Source organism: Notamacropus eugenii, chromosome 1 (genome assembly GCF_028372415.1).
Source record: "Notamacropus eugenii isolate mMacEug1 chromosome 1, mMacEug1.pri_v2, whole genome shotgun sequence".
NCBI lineage: Eukaryota > Metazoa > Chordata > Mammalia > Diprotodontia > Macropodidae > Notamacropus > Notamacropus eugenii.
Window position 1 is genome coordinate 693,032,146 of NC_092872.1, and position 16,512 is coordinate 693,048,657.

At 42.1% G+C, this 16,512-nt stretch overlaps 1 protein-coding gene across 1 annotated transcript in view; it reads left to right on the top strand.

The window, feature by feature from the left end:
• The first annotated feature begins 648 nt into the window (after positions 1 to 648).
• CDH5 (cadherin 5) overlaps positions 649 to 16,512 on the top strand; it is a 51,442-nt gene continuing 35,578 nt past the window's right edge. The window contains exon 1 of the mRNA XM_072635918.1: positions 649 to 830. The gene's annotated coding sequence lies outside the window, so the exon portion shown is untranslated. The remainder of the gene's footprint in view (positions 831 to 16,512) is intronic.

The following is a 16,512-nucleotide window of genomic DNA, read 5'->3' on the forward strand; positions in this document are numbered from 1 at the left end:
CTAAGAAGAGTTAGAACTCAGCTGGGTGTGTCAGATAAGGGTAGGAAGCTTCCTGTTTAACTAATCATTCTTGCTAACTTGATGCTAAGCTCAGTTGTCTCTAGCTATTGATGTGGTTCAAGTGCTCTGAATGTTGGCATCCTGGAATAAAGCCCCATCATTCCACCCTTGTTATGGTTCTGGAAATCAGGGTTGCTGACTCTTGACTCAGTGATCTTTCCAGTACATCAGACCTGTCTCCAAAAGAAGAGTCCCAATTGTTTTGGAGTGAGGGGCAACCAGGATGCTCTGATCCTTTGCCCACCCCTATTCTAGAGGCTTTGGATAAACTCTAGCCTTGGTTGCCCCTCACTCCAAAACAATTGGGACTCTGTGCCTTCATAATGCTGGGTGACCCACCTAGGCAGCTCTGAACAGAGTTCCAAAATACTCCCCCTCACTTGGGCCCAGCCCCAAAGCTGTTTACCCATATAAAATTAACAGGACAGATATAAAATCAACAGAGGCCTTCAGATTTACAATATCCCAGGGGCAGTTCTCAGGCAGGCCCAGGGCAGCTTTGTCCCTCACAATGCAGTCTCCATGTATCTGGAGCTTTCCTCTCCAGGCCTGACCCTCAGAGGAACAATAACAGGAAACCATGCCGGGTGGGAGGCTGAGCTGGAAAAGCTGGAGGGAGGAGGGAGGTTGTACACACCCAGTACCCAGTGGCCCACTCAGGACAGGGACGCCAGAGCCGTGGTGTGTTCTCGGCTGAGCTTTTCTCCTAGGTTGGGCAGAAGGCAAAGAACCCAGGGACTCTCAGCCCCACTTCCGGGGCCAAAGCTAAGGTAAGAGACCACTACTTCTTAGGGGATAAACAACTTTCTTGATTTCCTGTATCTTGATGGGGGGACAGAGGAGGACGGAAATTATAGTAGAGTTTATTAGGAGATTTAGGCCAGTAGGGAAAGTGAAGCGTATACATATAAACATGTATATATGCATGTTTGGGAGGCAAGGCTTAGGAGACAGAGATCCAATCATTGAAAGTAAGGAAGAATTGAAGTCAATTGCTACCCTGACACACATTGACTATACTGGCTGTGTATCCACTAACAAGTAACGTACTCTCTCTGTGCCTTACCCTCTCTCAAAATATTGTAGGGGGATTTCTGTACCAAGAGTTCCCAACATAGATAAAGTCACAGATGTGGAACGTGTGTGTGTGTGTAGATGTGTGCGCACATAGATATATATAATATAGAGAGACAGGTAGATCTATGTATATAAAGTCATTGAATCCTCAACTAGTCCACTGTGATCCCCAGTGCCTGTTCCTTACGCAGAACTGTAAAAGTCCAGAAATGGAAAGGAACGTAAGAGGGATACAATGGAGAAAGAGCGCAGGCTTTGAAGTCAGAAAATCTAGATTCCTATGTCAGCCCTGTTATTTGCTATATGTGTCCTTGGGAAACTCACTTAGATTCTCTGAGCCTCAGTTTCCTCCTCTGTAAAATAGAATGCTTGGACTAAGGCATGACTGAGGTCCTTTCTAGCTGTAAATCTATACTTCCTTGACATTAGAAGGAAAGATATGAACTAAAAGGGAACCTTGGAGCAGGAAAGGCTCTCAGAAATCATCTTATCCACTTCTCACAGTCTGTAAGAGGTCACCCAGAAGACAGAGGACTCAAATCTAAGGCTGATGGTCAGCCCCATTTCTTTTCCACATCATTTGACTACTTCCAAGAAGTAGCATCCTGTCTCTTTGCCTCTTCCATCCTAGATTGTTCTGAGTCTCTCCTCCACCCTGTCCAGTTTATCTGCTTAATTGTTTTGAGACTCAGTTAGAAGGATAAAGTAAAGGAATCTATGACAAGATAGGAAACCATCCCCTCCAAGTCATCTCAAAAACAGTCTATGCCAAAATCTTCCTGGCTTCTGCCCATTTTCCAAGTCATGAGACTGAATTACAGTTCTGTGGGCTAGGTCTTCAAAATGATCCAGGCCAGTGAAGTGAGAGATACTTTGGGGAATCAAAAAGATAAGATACTTTCCTAATGAAAGTCCCAGACCAGTCATCTGCAATGTAGGATAGCCTCAGGACTGTGCCCAGGCTGTCCTGGACACTTAAGGACCAGCCCTCCCCACCACCAGCCTTGCAGGATTCCCACATGGGATTTGGGCATCAAATGTCCTCAAGGTTTATCTCATACTGAAAGTTTCTTGGCTATTACCTGGAGGTTATAGCTTCCTCCTCAGGTACTGCCTTGTAGACAATTTTCACCAAGTTCAGTGGGGGAAAAGTATGATGTAGTGGCAAGAGCCCTGAGCCAGGCACTGAAAGATCTAAACTAGAATCCCAACACTACCGCCAATTCACTGTGTGGTCATGGCAAAGTCATTTCCCCACTTTAGTCCTCAGTTTCCTCATTTGTAAAAGGAAGGAAAGAGTTGGACTGAATGTTCTCTATGGTTTCTCCCAACTCTATCAGTCTGAATCTATGGTTGTATGATCCAAAAATAGGAAATGAGACAATCAGTCATGTGCCCACAATTGGAACACTCAGAGCACGAATGGGAAGTTCTCCCCATTTAGGGCATTTTTATATGGCCTGTGGTTTTTGTTGTTGTTGTTGGTTGTGTGTGTGTGTGTGTGTGTGTGTTTAAAAGGTAAAAGAAGATACAAAATCAGAGGAAAAACTACAGTTTTCTGAGGAGCTCTTTGCCATTGAAAGGAATGGTGCAACCCTGGTGACCTGAGAGTCAGGAGTCCTGGGTTTTGGTCCCTGAATGGCCATGATCAAATGATTTACTCTTTCTGAGCTTCAGTTTACTTGTCTCTCACACAAGAAGAGGCAACACCATGTAGGACAAAGAGCAATAACTCTGGAGTCAGAGGACTTGTTCAAGCCGCATCTCTGACTTCTATTACCTGGGTGAATTTACCGCTTTCAGCCTCAATTTTCCTCATGTGAGGAACCATGAGTGGATGGCAATACATGGATTCTGAGTTCTCTTTGACTCTAGATCTGTAATTTCTGAGTTTCTCTTCACCATCACCCAAACATCTGATGATGTAAATTAATCAAAACCCTTTAGAAAGTTAATGTTGTCCTAGGGCCAAGAACATATATATGCAGTAAGGTTCATGGGATAAATTGTAGGGCACAGGTGAAAAAAACCATTCCACCCTTACTCCCTGCCCAGAAAAGTGATATCTCCCTCCTGCCTACTAAGGTTAGGTGGTGCAATGAATAAAGAGATACCCTAAAGTCGGGAAAAGAAGAGTTCAAATCCAGTCTCAGACATTTTCCAGCGGTGTGACCTTGGGCGAGTCACTTTACCTTTTTGCTTCAGTTTCTTCATCTGTAAAATGGGGTCAAGGATAGCACCTGCCTCCTAAGGTTGTTGTGAGGATCAGATGAGATAATTAATATAAAGGACTTAGCATAATGTCTGACACACAGTAAGGGCTATATAAATGTCAGTAATTGAATATTAGCTATTACGAACACCCTGGAAATTCTGTCAGAGATTCTGTCTGTAGGACCAAAGAGGCATGGAGCACTATAAAAACATATTAGATTTGTTGTTAAGGAGCCCAAGTCTTGTAACTCATTAGCTATGTGACTCTCACTTCTCAGAGCCTCAGTTTCCTCATCTATGGAAATGCGAATAATAATTCTAAATCACTGCTTCCCAAGGTTGTTGTAAAGAAAGTACTCTGTAGGCTAGATCTATATAAAGGTAAGCTATCGTGATCATCAGCCCCCTGAGCACCCTCTTTCTTAAAATTTTAAAATTTTATTTTTCCCCAATTACATGTAAAAAACAATTTTTAATTTTTTTTTTATTTTGGCATTCAAAATTCTTTCCCTCTCTCTGTCCCCTCCCTCTGCTCCCTTTGTTATTGAAAAGGTGGTGAGCCTCAAAGTGAATGAGGGCCTCCAGTCTACAATTTCTATCCTCTCTCAAACGGATCTGAGAACTCATCGATCTGGGAGTCCCCTCTCCCTTCCCCCCCACCCCTGCCATGATTCTATTATTTGCTCATCCCGTGTGACTCTTGCCCCAATCCTCCTAACAGTTCCCCACAGCGGCTCCACCCACTGTGCTGGAAACCTTCCTCACTTCTCCTGACATTGGGAAGGTATCAGCAGGGGACTCCAGCTTTCCACATTCATACCATATGACCAGTGTGTCATCCTCTCTACCTCTTCCTTTCTTTAAAATAACACTTGTCCTGCCTACCTCACAAGAGCTTCAGAAGGAATGTGCTTTGTAATCCTTAAAGTAGAATATCAATGAAAGCCGATTAGTAGCATTAGACTGATGAGATGCCAGGCCCCTTGCAGTCCTAAAATCCTGTCTAAAGGAGAGGTTGTCAGGAGTAGGACTCTGAAAGGACAGCAGTTCTGGTGGGACAAGAATCAGGGATGTGGAGCTCAGAGAGCCACAGTAGAAAAAACAGTGCACTGGAACCTGGTCTGAGGACAGTTCTAAAGGAGCCAGGAGAAGAGAGATGGCCACAGGAAGACAAGGTAAGGGAGGCCTCCAAGGATACACTCTATGGGCTTCATTCTGAGCTCTGATTGTAAGCTGAAATAGTGAACACAAGCACAGAGGTCAAGCCAAAGGAGGGCAATCCATGTCACTGGTAGTATCACCAAAGTGCCTGGTATACAGTGGGTGCATAATAAATGCAAATGGATGGGATGGAGTAGGATAGGATAGCATGGTAAAAACAGCAGCAGATCTGGAGTCAAAAGACAGAGTGTTAAATCCTAATTCTATTACTTATTACCTGTGTGTAACTATGGGCAAGTCAGTTCCTGGGCTTCTATCATCTTTCATGAAAAATAAGAAAAGTGCTGCCTACGATAAACTCTAAGGGCTCATTCAAGTTTTAATCCTCTGGTCCTATGAGACAGAATAAGAAAGAATGGGGGAGGATGGGACAAGATAGGACTGAGTAAGATGGAATGAGTTACGTTAGAACAGTAATAATAATAATTGACATGTAGAGCAAAATCCCTTCCTTACAATGAACCAATAAGGTTGGTAGAGTATCATTATTGCCATTTTATAGATGGGAAAACAGAGGCTTGGAGAGTTTAAGTCACTTGCCCATGATCACACAGCTACTAAGTATCTGAGGGAGGAATCAAATCCTCCTGGGTCCAAACCCAACACTCTATCCAGTAGGCACGCAGACTAGAAGGATGGCATGGTGATGGTTGGCACAGTGGAGGGGGTGCTGGCCCTGGAGTCAGGAAGACCCAAATTCAGGCTCAGATGTTTACTAGCTTGATGACGTTATGTAAGTCACTTAACCTCTGTGTATCTCAGTTTCCTCAAGTGTAAAATGAGGATAATAATAGTACCTACCTCATAGGACGATTGTCATAATCAAATGAGATATGTTTAAAGTGCTTAGGAGAGTGCCTAGAACATAGGCTAGAACTATGTAAATTAGAGCTAGCGTTATATCATTATACATTGTTGTTCAGTAGATTCTGACTCTCTGTGACATGGTGGATTATACTGTCAGTGGGGTTTTCTTGGCAAAGATCCTGGAGTATTTTACCATTTCCTTATCCAGTGGATTAAGGCAAACAACGGTTAAATGACTCGGCCAGAGTGATACAGCTGGGAAGTGTCTGAGGCCACATTTGAACTCAGGCCTTCCTGACTCCAGGCCCAGTGCTCTAACCACTGAGCCATCTATCTGTCCTTTATTATTACATAGGGAAGGGAAATAATAATAAAAGCTAACTTTCAATTAGTACTTTATTTGCAATAGGCTTTACATGCATTTATCTGGTTCCTTACTACAAACCTGTGAAATAAGTAATATAATTATCTCCATTTTATAGAAGAGGAAACAGAAGCTTTCTTGTTCAGTTATTTCAGTCATGTAAGATTCTTCATGGCCCAATTTGGGTCATGAAACAGAGACTAAAAGATATTAAGTCACTTGGCCAGGGTCACACAGCTGGTAAGTTTCTAAGACTAGATTTGAACTCAGGTCTTCCTGACACTCTATCCGATGATTCACTTATGGAATAATGCAGAATTAAATAAGGTGGAATAATAAGAGAAAATATAAAAAAGAATTAAAGAATTGTTACTGAGATTACTACTACCTCCTCTTTCCTTTTTCTCCTCTTCTCCATTTTCTCCTTTCCTCCACCATATTGCTTTCCTGACTTTTCCCCTTTCCTTCCTTCCTAGTTTCTCTCTGTATTCTAACTAGAAAACCTTCAATCTACTTTTGGTTCACTAATGCATACTCAGACTGCTGAAGCTGCAATGCTCAGAATTAACTATCCTCTCAAACAAGAACAGAGGACTCTTTTTTAAGACCAATAACCACAGTTACCTACTTCCAAGAGACCATCTGGTCTCTCCGTGACTTTGTTTGGGCTGTCAGGGAGTTTCCTTGAGAGGGTTAAGTTTAGAAGAGCCAAGCAGAACCAACCTGGATGATTGTTTTGCTGAAACAAAAGCAGGATGTGAAAAACAGGAAAGCAGGAGGAGGCATGTTTAGTTTTAAACTTAGAAGCCCCAGTGACTCATGGCCCTTTGCTGAGACAGACTAGGAGATGAGAGATGATTCTCAGGTGGAAAAGCTGGTCAAGGTAGCAAGAGTTAAATAAAAATCATTTTATCAGTTGGTTGTTTTTCTTGCCCACTGCTGCTGTCCAAATATTGGAGATTCCCTCTTCTCTTTCCCGTAACAAAAGGGAGACACAGCCAACTCAGTGGACAAGCATTATAAGCACTTACTATGTACCACCATTGTGCTCAGCCCTGAAAATACAATGAAAGGCAAAAAAGAAGCCCTGCCTTCAAGGGGCTTATACTCTAATGGGGGAAGAAGCAACACGAAAGTAACTAGGTGCCGACAAGATAAGAATAGTAGATAGAGGAGAGGAGAAAAGCCCCACAGCCCCACTCCCCACCCCAGGATATTTCTACACTGGCAAAATCAATCATAGAACTGCAAGCTCTCAGACTTGGAAGGGAAATCAGGGGTGATGTAACTGAGTCATTTTTTTTCAGCTGTATCCAACTCTTGGTGACTACATTTGGGGTTTTCTTGTTAAGATATTGGAGTGGTTTGTCATTTCCTCCTCCAGTTCATTTGACAGATGAGGAACTGAGGCAAACAGGGTTAAATGACCTGCCCAGGGTCACACAGCTAGTAAGTCTCTAAAGCCAGATTTGAACTCAGGAAGATGAATGAGTTTTCCTGACTCCAATCTAGGCACTCTATCCACTGCAATGGCACCATCTAGATACCATTACATCAGAGGTCCAAATCACAACTGAATAGGAGTTCCTTCTATCTCCTCCAACATCCCCCCAAAATGGTCAGCCCTTTAAAGAATTCCAGTGATGGAAATCCCAGTGTTTCCCAAAGCAGCCCATTCTACTTTTGGTTCAAATTGTTAAGAAGTTCTTCCTTGTATTGAGAGAGAAATCTAGCCCTTTATAATTTATAGAATTTAGAATTTATAGACTATATAGAATCATAGAATTTACAACTAAAATGGAAACTTAGAGATAATCTCATCCAAGCCCCTCATTCCATCCATTGCTCCTCATTCTGCCATTTTGAGGCAAAGCAAAACAAAACTAATTTATCTACTACAGAATGACTTTGCAAATACTTGACTGCCCACTATATTATTTTCTCATTTGGGATCCCCAATTTGTTCAGCAGATCCTCATGGGGCAGGACCTCTGGTTCTCTCAGAATCCTGGTTCTCTTTTTCAACGTCCTTCCAAAAATATATTGTCTAGGCCTAAATACAATTCTTCAAATATGGGCCAACTGGGGCAGAAGACAATGGGATCTTTACCTCCCTAGTAATGGATACTGCAGCTCTCTTTTTGAGGCTTAGGACAGCAGTGACTTTTTTGGCTGCCATATCACACTGTTAACTCATATTCACCCTGAAGTCCACTAAACCTACCAGATTTTCCCCACAGAATGCTATCTTGCCACACTTCTTTCATATTTGTACTTTTGAGGTTGATTTTTTAAAGTTTAAGTATAGGACATTTATCCCTATTAAGCTTCATCTTAGTAGATGCTACAGATATTTTCAGATTATCTCTATTTCAAGGATGAGAAAACTGAGGCTCAGAGACACTAAGTCATTTGGTCATGGTCATAGGGTTTGAACCCTTTACTCTTCTAGTTCTTTCAGTTCCTTTTTCACTACAACACATACACTTCTTCCCCTAAACAATGACAAATGGGAATGACTGTTGTGAAAATTGGTTGAAGGAACTAGAGAACACATAAGCTGCCTTCAAGGACTGGTCACGTGAAAGAGGGTTTAGACTTGTTCTACTTGGAGTAAGTGTGTAAGATGCAGAAAGTTTGATTGAGTCACATTATAAGGAAATCCAGCAAGATGGCTCAGTGGAAAGAGCACCAGACCTGGAGAAGGAATACCTGAGGTCAAACTCAGTCTCAGACACTTCCTATTTGAGTGACACTGGATAAGCCACTTAACCTCCATTTGCCTCAGTTTCTTCATCTGTCAAATGAGCCAGAGAAGGAAATGGCAAAGCACTCCAGTTTCTCTGCCAAGAAAACCCCAGATGGGGACACAGAGAGCTGGACATGACTGAACAGCAGCATCAACAAAGATATCCCAAGATTTGCAGCCCTAGGGTGTCATCAGAAAACTATATGTACTTAATGAAGATTGGACACCTGTCTCAAGGTCTGTTGTCTCCAGGAGGGGCAGCTAGGTGGTGCGGTGGATAGAGCACCAGTGCAGGAGTGCAGGAGTCAGGAGGACCTGAGTTCAAATCTCACCTCAGACACTTGACACTCACTAGCTGTGTGACCTTGGGCAAGTCACTTAACTCCAATTACCTCATCCTGGATCATCTCCAGTCATCCTGATGAATATCTGGTCACTGGATTCAGATGGCTGTGGAGGAGAAGTGAAGCTGGTGACCTGCACAGCCTTCCCTCACTCCAAACAAAGTCAAGTGCAAGTCATATCATTATTTCTCTGATGGCATGGTCTTCTTCGACAATGAAAGATGAACATACACATTGTTCCCAGGAACACTGACTTCAGTCTGGTGCTATATAAACACTCGTTCTCCTATCCTACCCTTTTCCCTCCCCTTCATCCAAGTCATTGACAAAAATATTGAACAGAATAGAATCAAGGACAGATCCCAGCAGCAATTCAATAGAGACCCCCATTCAGGTTGATACCTTATTATTAATCACCACTCCTTGGGTCTGGTTAATCAATCAGTTTCAAATCAACTTAATTGCACTATCATGGAGCCAACATCTCTCCATCAAGGAAAGAAATATGCCATGAAAGACTGTCAAATGTCTTGTTAAATCTAGGTATGGGATGTCTACAGCATCCCCAGAACTTGACAACCCAGTAATTCTACTAAAAAAAAAGGAATGAGGTTGAGTGGAAATGACTTATTCTTACAGAACGCACAGTAATTACTCCACCCTTTTCCAAGTATTTATAAACCACTCCTTTAAAAATAAGTCTAGAATTTTTCTAGGAATCAAAATTGAGTTTACCAACAAATATTTAATCAACAAACATTTATTAGACATTGACATGCTAGACACTGGATATACAAAGACAAAAATAGACAATCTTTGGCCTCAAGGAGCTTGCACTCTATCAGGGGAGACAATGTATACAAAATGATATAGATATGGAATAAACTCATAACCATTTTAGAAGGGAGATACTGGCAGCTAGGAGAATCAGGAAAGATCTCATGTAGGAAGTGGCATTTGACTCAAGCTTTAAAGGAAGCTATGGATTCTAAGAAGTGGAGGCAAGGATTGGGCATGGGGGGAAAGCCTACACAAAGCAAAAAGGTTAGAAGGTGGAATGCAGTGAGTTAAGAACTCCCACTCAGGCCAGTTGTGCTAGACTGTAAAATATGTGAAGGGAAGTAATGTATAATTAGGTTGAAGTCAGGTCACAAAGGGTAATTAGGTGGCACAGTAAATAGAACACTTAGTCTGGAGTCAGAAAGATCTGAGCTCAAATCTGGCCTGAGCTTAAGACTAGCTATGTGACCCTAGGCAAGTCACTTAACCTCTGCTTGCCTCAATTTCTACTCTCAGGGTTATTATGGGGATTAAATAATATTTATAAACAACTTAGCACAGTGTCTGGCACCCAGTAAATGCTTGCTTCCTTCCTTTAAATGTCAAACAAAGGAATCTATGTTTAATCCACAGGATGATAGGCAGGAGCCATTGGAGTTTATTGAGCAGGGTAGTGACATGGTCAGACTTGTGCTTTAGGAAAATCATTTGTGCAGCTGTATGCAGAGAGGGACTACAGAAAGAAGAGACTTGAAGTATGGAGACCCACCTGGCTATTGAGATAATCCAGATGAGAAGTGATAAGAACCTAAAATGGGGCAGTGGCCATGAGAGTGGAGAGAAAAGGATGGATGTGAGACAGATTATAGAGGTAAAATCAAGATGGTGAATGATGGCATATGGAGGATGAGGAAGAGTGAGAAATCCAGGGTGATGCCCAGTGTGCAACCCTAGATGACATGTTTAAAGACTCTACCCTCTTTCCTTCTTGAAAAGTTGGGACAACATTTTAGGATGATATTGTCAATCTAGAATACATTCAGAGGAGGAAAACCAGGATTATTAAGTGGTCATCTACCACTTTCTATAACTTACGTCATAGGATCCTTATAACGACTGGTCATGTGAAAGAAGGCTTAGATTTGTACCATTTGGCCTCATTGTTTAAAGTGCAAAAAGTATGATTTAGTCACGTTATAAGGAAATTCCATGATCTATAGCCACAGGGCATCATTGGAAAACTTTAAAAAGATGAGCTCTTGTCTCAGGGAAAAATTTAGGGTCATTAAGAAACACTTTATAATTTCCCAGAGACTATGCAATCCTATCTCACCAATTCATTCAACAAGCGTTTTACTGTAACTAGCAAATGCAGCTATGTAGATTAGGAGGGTTCCTGTTGAGCTCTGAACCCAGTTCTTGGTTCATGTGCAGTGTTTGTCCATGATAGGGAACACTAGAGTCTCTGAAGAACTGAAATTGAGGGTCAACCAAAAGACAGTGTGGAAGTGCATGGTGGACGTAAGCAAGAAGGTCAAGGCAATGGATGTCAGCAGAGAAATGCATCACTGGAAAAATACAGGCTAGTCCCATAACAAACCCCACACCAAATCCATAATCCATGGATATCTCACGGTGGCAGGAGAATTGGAAAAAAGGATTTGAGCATATAAAGTGAATCTCCTGGGGCAAACTTACAGGAAAATATGGATCTAAGTTGTGCAGGATGGGTCAGCATGGATGTATTGAAACTGGCATAGGATGACACGATTATAGATTGAGATCTGAAAGAGACTTTGGAGGCTATCAGGTCTAGTCCTTTCATTTTACAAATAAGAAAAACAACTCACAGAGAGGTTAAGTGATTTGCCTAGCATCACGCTGTTAGTAACAAGCAGCTGGTGGCTCAGTAAATAGAACACTGGGCTTGCAGTCAGGAATACCTGAGTTCAAATCCAGGCTCAGACACTAGCTGTGTGACCCTGAGCAAGTCACTCAACCAACACTTGTCTTAGTTCACTGGAGAAAGAAATGGCCAACCACTCCACTTTCTTTGTCTAGAAATGGTCATGAAGAGTCAGACATGACTGAATAACAATAACAGAGTTAATAAATGCCTTAGGTGGGATTGGAATCCAAATCTTCCTGACTCCAAGTCTAGTGCTGTATCTACCATACTCAACAATGTCATTAGAAGGAATGTCCACATGGCAGGTGCCAAGGATCCAGTAGTGTATTGGATTAAGAAAATTAGAGCTGTCCAAAAGTGAAATTGGCTCCTTTGGGATGGAGATTTTCAAAACCAGCCTAGATGGTTATATGTTAAAAGGATTCAAATATAGACTGGCATCTATATAATGTCAAGGGAACTATAGGAAAGCCTCCAAGATGTTGGGCATATCAGCTGTGATGAATTAATTAGAGGACATGGACAAGAGATGCACAGGATAGACAGTCAAGGACAACCAATTATCTTCATCATTGGAAGGAGTACCCCACATCAATAATATCACAAATCCATTGAGGATGAAGTTGGACATGGACTGGACCACTGAGTCCAGGACCCCAACAGTGAGATTCCATGACTCTATGAATCTATATATAAAGATTCATTCAAGACCATGCTTTTAAGTATATGCTATCTTGCATCATTTCAGTTCAATTCATTTCAACAAAGATTAATTAAGTGCTTACTATGTCAAGGTAATGTTTTAGGCACTGGGTATATAAAAATAAAAATAGCCCCAGCCTTCAAAGAGTTTATATTCCACTGGGGAGTATAACACTTACACATTTTATGCAAATACAAAGTAATTTCAGGAGAGAGAGCGAGAACACTAACAAATGGTGAGGCAGGGTCAGAAAGTGATAGGGTGGGTTAGACAATGGATATACCACTACACTTAGGAAAAGGAAGGAAAGAAGGAAAGAAGGAAGGAAGGAAGGAAGGAAGGAAGGAAGGAAGGAAGGAAGGAAGGAAGGAAGGAAGGAAGGAAGGAAGGAAGGAAGGAAGGAAACAAGAAAAGTGGGAGGGGGCAGGGAGGGAGGGAGGATAGAAGGATTCTAAAAGATACTAAGACATGGAAGTGAAGAGACAGCATTCCAGGCATAGGGGACATAAGCATGGTGAGTTCAGAAATTCATAGTTTAGCTAAAACAAGGATGCACAAAGATGGAATAACATGAAATAAGTCTAGAAAAGCATAAGGAACCTAATTGGGGAGAGTTTTAAATGCCAGGTTGTATTTTATCCCCAAAGTCATAGCAAGTCACTGAAAAGAATCTTTAATTGTTCAAGTCTTGGTTCTCCTGTTATGATGTATGCTCTTAAATGCTTCATGAGCTGTTTGTAAGGAAAGCATTTTGTAAACTGTAAAGTGTGATGAACATGTGAGCTCTCGTAATTATTATTTACCACCAGTCTGTATAATCTCAGTTCTCTAGAGGCTGAGCAAAGAGGGAGATGATGGGGGCCTAAAGTGTCAGAGAAGGCTTCATGGAGAAGACAGTCCTTGAGCTAAGCCTAAGTTATTATTATTAATAATAGAAACACAATTCTGTAGTACTTCAAGGTTTACAAAGTTTTTTTTTTCTTTTTAATATCCTTATGAAGGAAGCAATGCATGTATTAGCAACCCTGTTTTATATCAATTAGTCCATCAATTGATAAGTATTCATTATGTGCTTACCATGTGTCTAACACTGTGCTAGGCACCCAAGAGACAGACAGTGTCTGTCCTCAAGGAACTTGCATTCTATCAAGAAAAACAACATCTATCCATCTCAGTAGAAGCACAAAATGTACAAAGTAAAATATTCAGTAGTTTAAGAGAGTTCTAGCAGCTGAGACATAGGGGAGGGAAATCAGGGAAGGCCTCTAGAACAGGAGTTCTTAATCTGGGATCCATGAACCCCTGTTTCAGGGGATTCATGAACTTAAATGGGAAAAAAACCACATCTCTATTTCCCATATAACTGATTTTCTTTGTAACCCTATGTATCTTATTTTATGAGTTTAAAGCCATCATTCTGAGAAGGGATCCATAGGCTTCATCAGGCCACCAAAGAAATCTACAAAAAAAAGTTAGGAACCCTGCCCTAGAAGGAGGTAATACCTGAGTTGAGCTTTGAAGGAATCAAGGCAAAGTTAAAAAAAATGAGCATTCTGGGCAAGAGAGACAGCATTCAGCTCAGAGAGATGCATTGACTTGCCCAAAGTCACTTCAGTAGTAAGTGACAGGGTTAGGATTTGAACTCAGATCACTGGACTTCAAATCCAGTGCTCTCTATTATAGGATATAGGTGGATGGAAGGTGAATAGTGAAATGATTTGTTCTTCCTTTGCACACCTTTCCTGACTCTTCTGCCCTTGGATGATTGAACAGTCTAAGCACGAGGAACCAAAATTAGATTGGATGAATTCCTTCCTCCTGAGGGAGGAAGGCCAAGCACTCAACTGGTCCACTTCTGACTGACTGGTCAAAACAGGGCCCATTCTATGGCCCCTGATTCAATGGGAGACCACAAACTCTGAATGAATAAGGGATGACAGATTAGGATGGGTCTCTGGGTCAGCAGTTGCTTCTGAACACATCTGAAGCAAAGGGCAAGGAACAGGAAACATGCTTGCCAATCCACTTTTTAGGAGAGGCTAGGGAAGAGATCCAGGGTCATAAGACCTGATAAAGATAGAGACTCCAGTATACCAGCCCAAAACAGGGAAACAAAGACCCTGGGGCAATGGGCCCCACGGGCAAAAGACCCATTGTTGCTTCTGGGGAAACCACTGCTTCTGAGATTAAGTCTCCTACCACCATCAAGGGGTGGAAAGACAGAGAACAATCAAGAAATGAATTTTTGAAACTAATTATTCTTGTGACTAGAGGTCAACTTGGGTTGTTTCTGTGATGCTAAAGGAATGTAAATACTGTCAACACCCTCTAGATTTTTGATGTCCTAGGGCAATGTCACTCTTACCCTGCCCCCAGCTCTGACCCAATCAGACCTAGTATCAGAGTTGGCCCAAAGTAGAACAGTTACAGAAGATAATGAATTCCCACCCCGCTCCCATCACTGTACATCTTTAAGAATAGCTTGGATGAATTTGGTAGGAATGTTGAAAAACGGATGCCTGCCTGCTCCAATATAAGTTAAAACTAATTCTAGAATTCTGTCTGTAAAGAAAAAGAAGTTGTACCCCTCAGTGGCCTGGAAAAACGAAACCTCCCTAAATATGTAATAATACAGTCCTTGGGGTCAGCACCCACCCATACTGGGGAAGAATATTTATAACAAAAACAATAATGATTCCCATTTACACGAAGTTTTAAGGTTCACAAATGCAAGCCTACTCAAAAATATGTCTCTCCTCTACCCACATGACACCATCAGAAGAATCCCTTGGAGACAGGATTCCCCTGAAGGTAGAGGATCTGTTTCTGACTCTACTATTGACTTAGGATGATTCCTTTCCCACTTCTGAGCCTCAGTCTCTCCATCAAACAGGGCAAATAATATCTGCACCACCTACCTCACAGGCTTGTTGTAAAGATTGTGCTTTGTAAACCTCCAAGTGTTGTAGGAATGGGGTTGATGATTGCAAGCTTAATTACTCATCAGAGACTAGAGGGAGTGGGCAGTGAGGAGTGGCTAAGGCCCTTGCCCTCTCACCACCACAGGCCCACAACAAAAACATGTTCTGTTATCTCTTCCTGTTGGCCTTCTAACTCCTGAACCTGGAAACCCCAGCTCTGTGGGGTTCTCTGAGGGGATCTCCGTGGGGACAGTCCAGAGGCCAATGGAAAGTGATTACACACAGCTGGGCTGGGAGGGCTGGGAAGACAGTGGGGTGTGTACACACTCCCACCTGGGATCATTCTTTTGGTTCTGCCAAAGTTAATTTCCACCCCTCCATCCCAGCACTGATCCTTCTCCCTGGGAAGCTTCTTTCTTCATGCTTTAACTTCAATCATCAGCTTCCAACAATCTGCTTCTTGCCTTTAATCAAGGCGGAAGGGGCAGCTTCTGGCTTGATTAGAGCGTTGCTGTCACTTGACTCCAGTAGAGAGGAGAGTATGTACTCAATATCGGTGTGTATCTATTTGCTTTTGTCTTTGTGGGAGCATGGAGGCAGTGTGATATAAGGGAAAGATTGGGGATCTATAAGAAATTAGGGTGAATGGGGGAAAGTTACAGGGATGTAGATTTCAGACCAAGACAAGTAAGAATTTGGCAGTGATTAGAATTTGTAGAAAATAGAGTCGGCTGCTTCATGATGCAGTAAATCGCCCACCACTGAAGGTATCCAAGCAAAGGCCAAATGAGCAGTTGTTGGGGAAACTGTCAAAGGAATTCTTGCACATAGGCATGGATGGCCTATTAGGGCCCTGCAAACTGAGATTTGAGGATTCTTGGGTTGGGAGGCAATAGGGCGGCCAGAGAATCTGGAGTCCCAGGACTGAGGCAGGAAGCCCAGCTCTGTCATACAGCCAGTCTGAGTTTAGGCAAGGAGCTTCACTTTCGAGTGCCTCAGTTTCCTCATCTGTAAAATAAAGGGACTTTAATTAGATCATCTCTTAAGTCCCTTCCAGCTCTAAACACTATAATCCTCTTGTGCTAGAATAATATTTATTTTATTCACTTCAATTAAATACCTACTATGCACAAGGTACTGCATTAGGAAAACAAAACTTAAAATGAAATAGCCCCTGCCCACAAGGAGACTACTTTCCACTGAGGAGATAAAATATGTGCTGAGAGAATTATAATAGAAGGGGATATGGAGACAAAGAAAGAGAGAGAGAAAAAGAAAAGAGAGACAGAGAGAATGAGAGAGACAGAGAGAATGAGAGAGACAGAGAGAGAATGAGAGAGACGGAGAGATACAGACAAAGAGA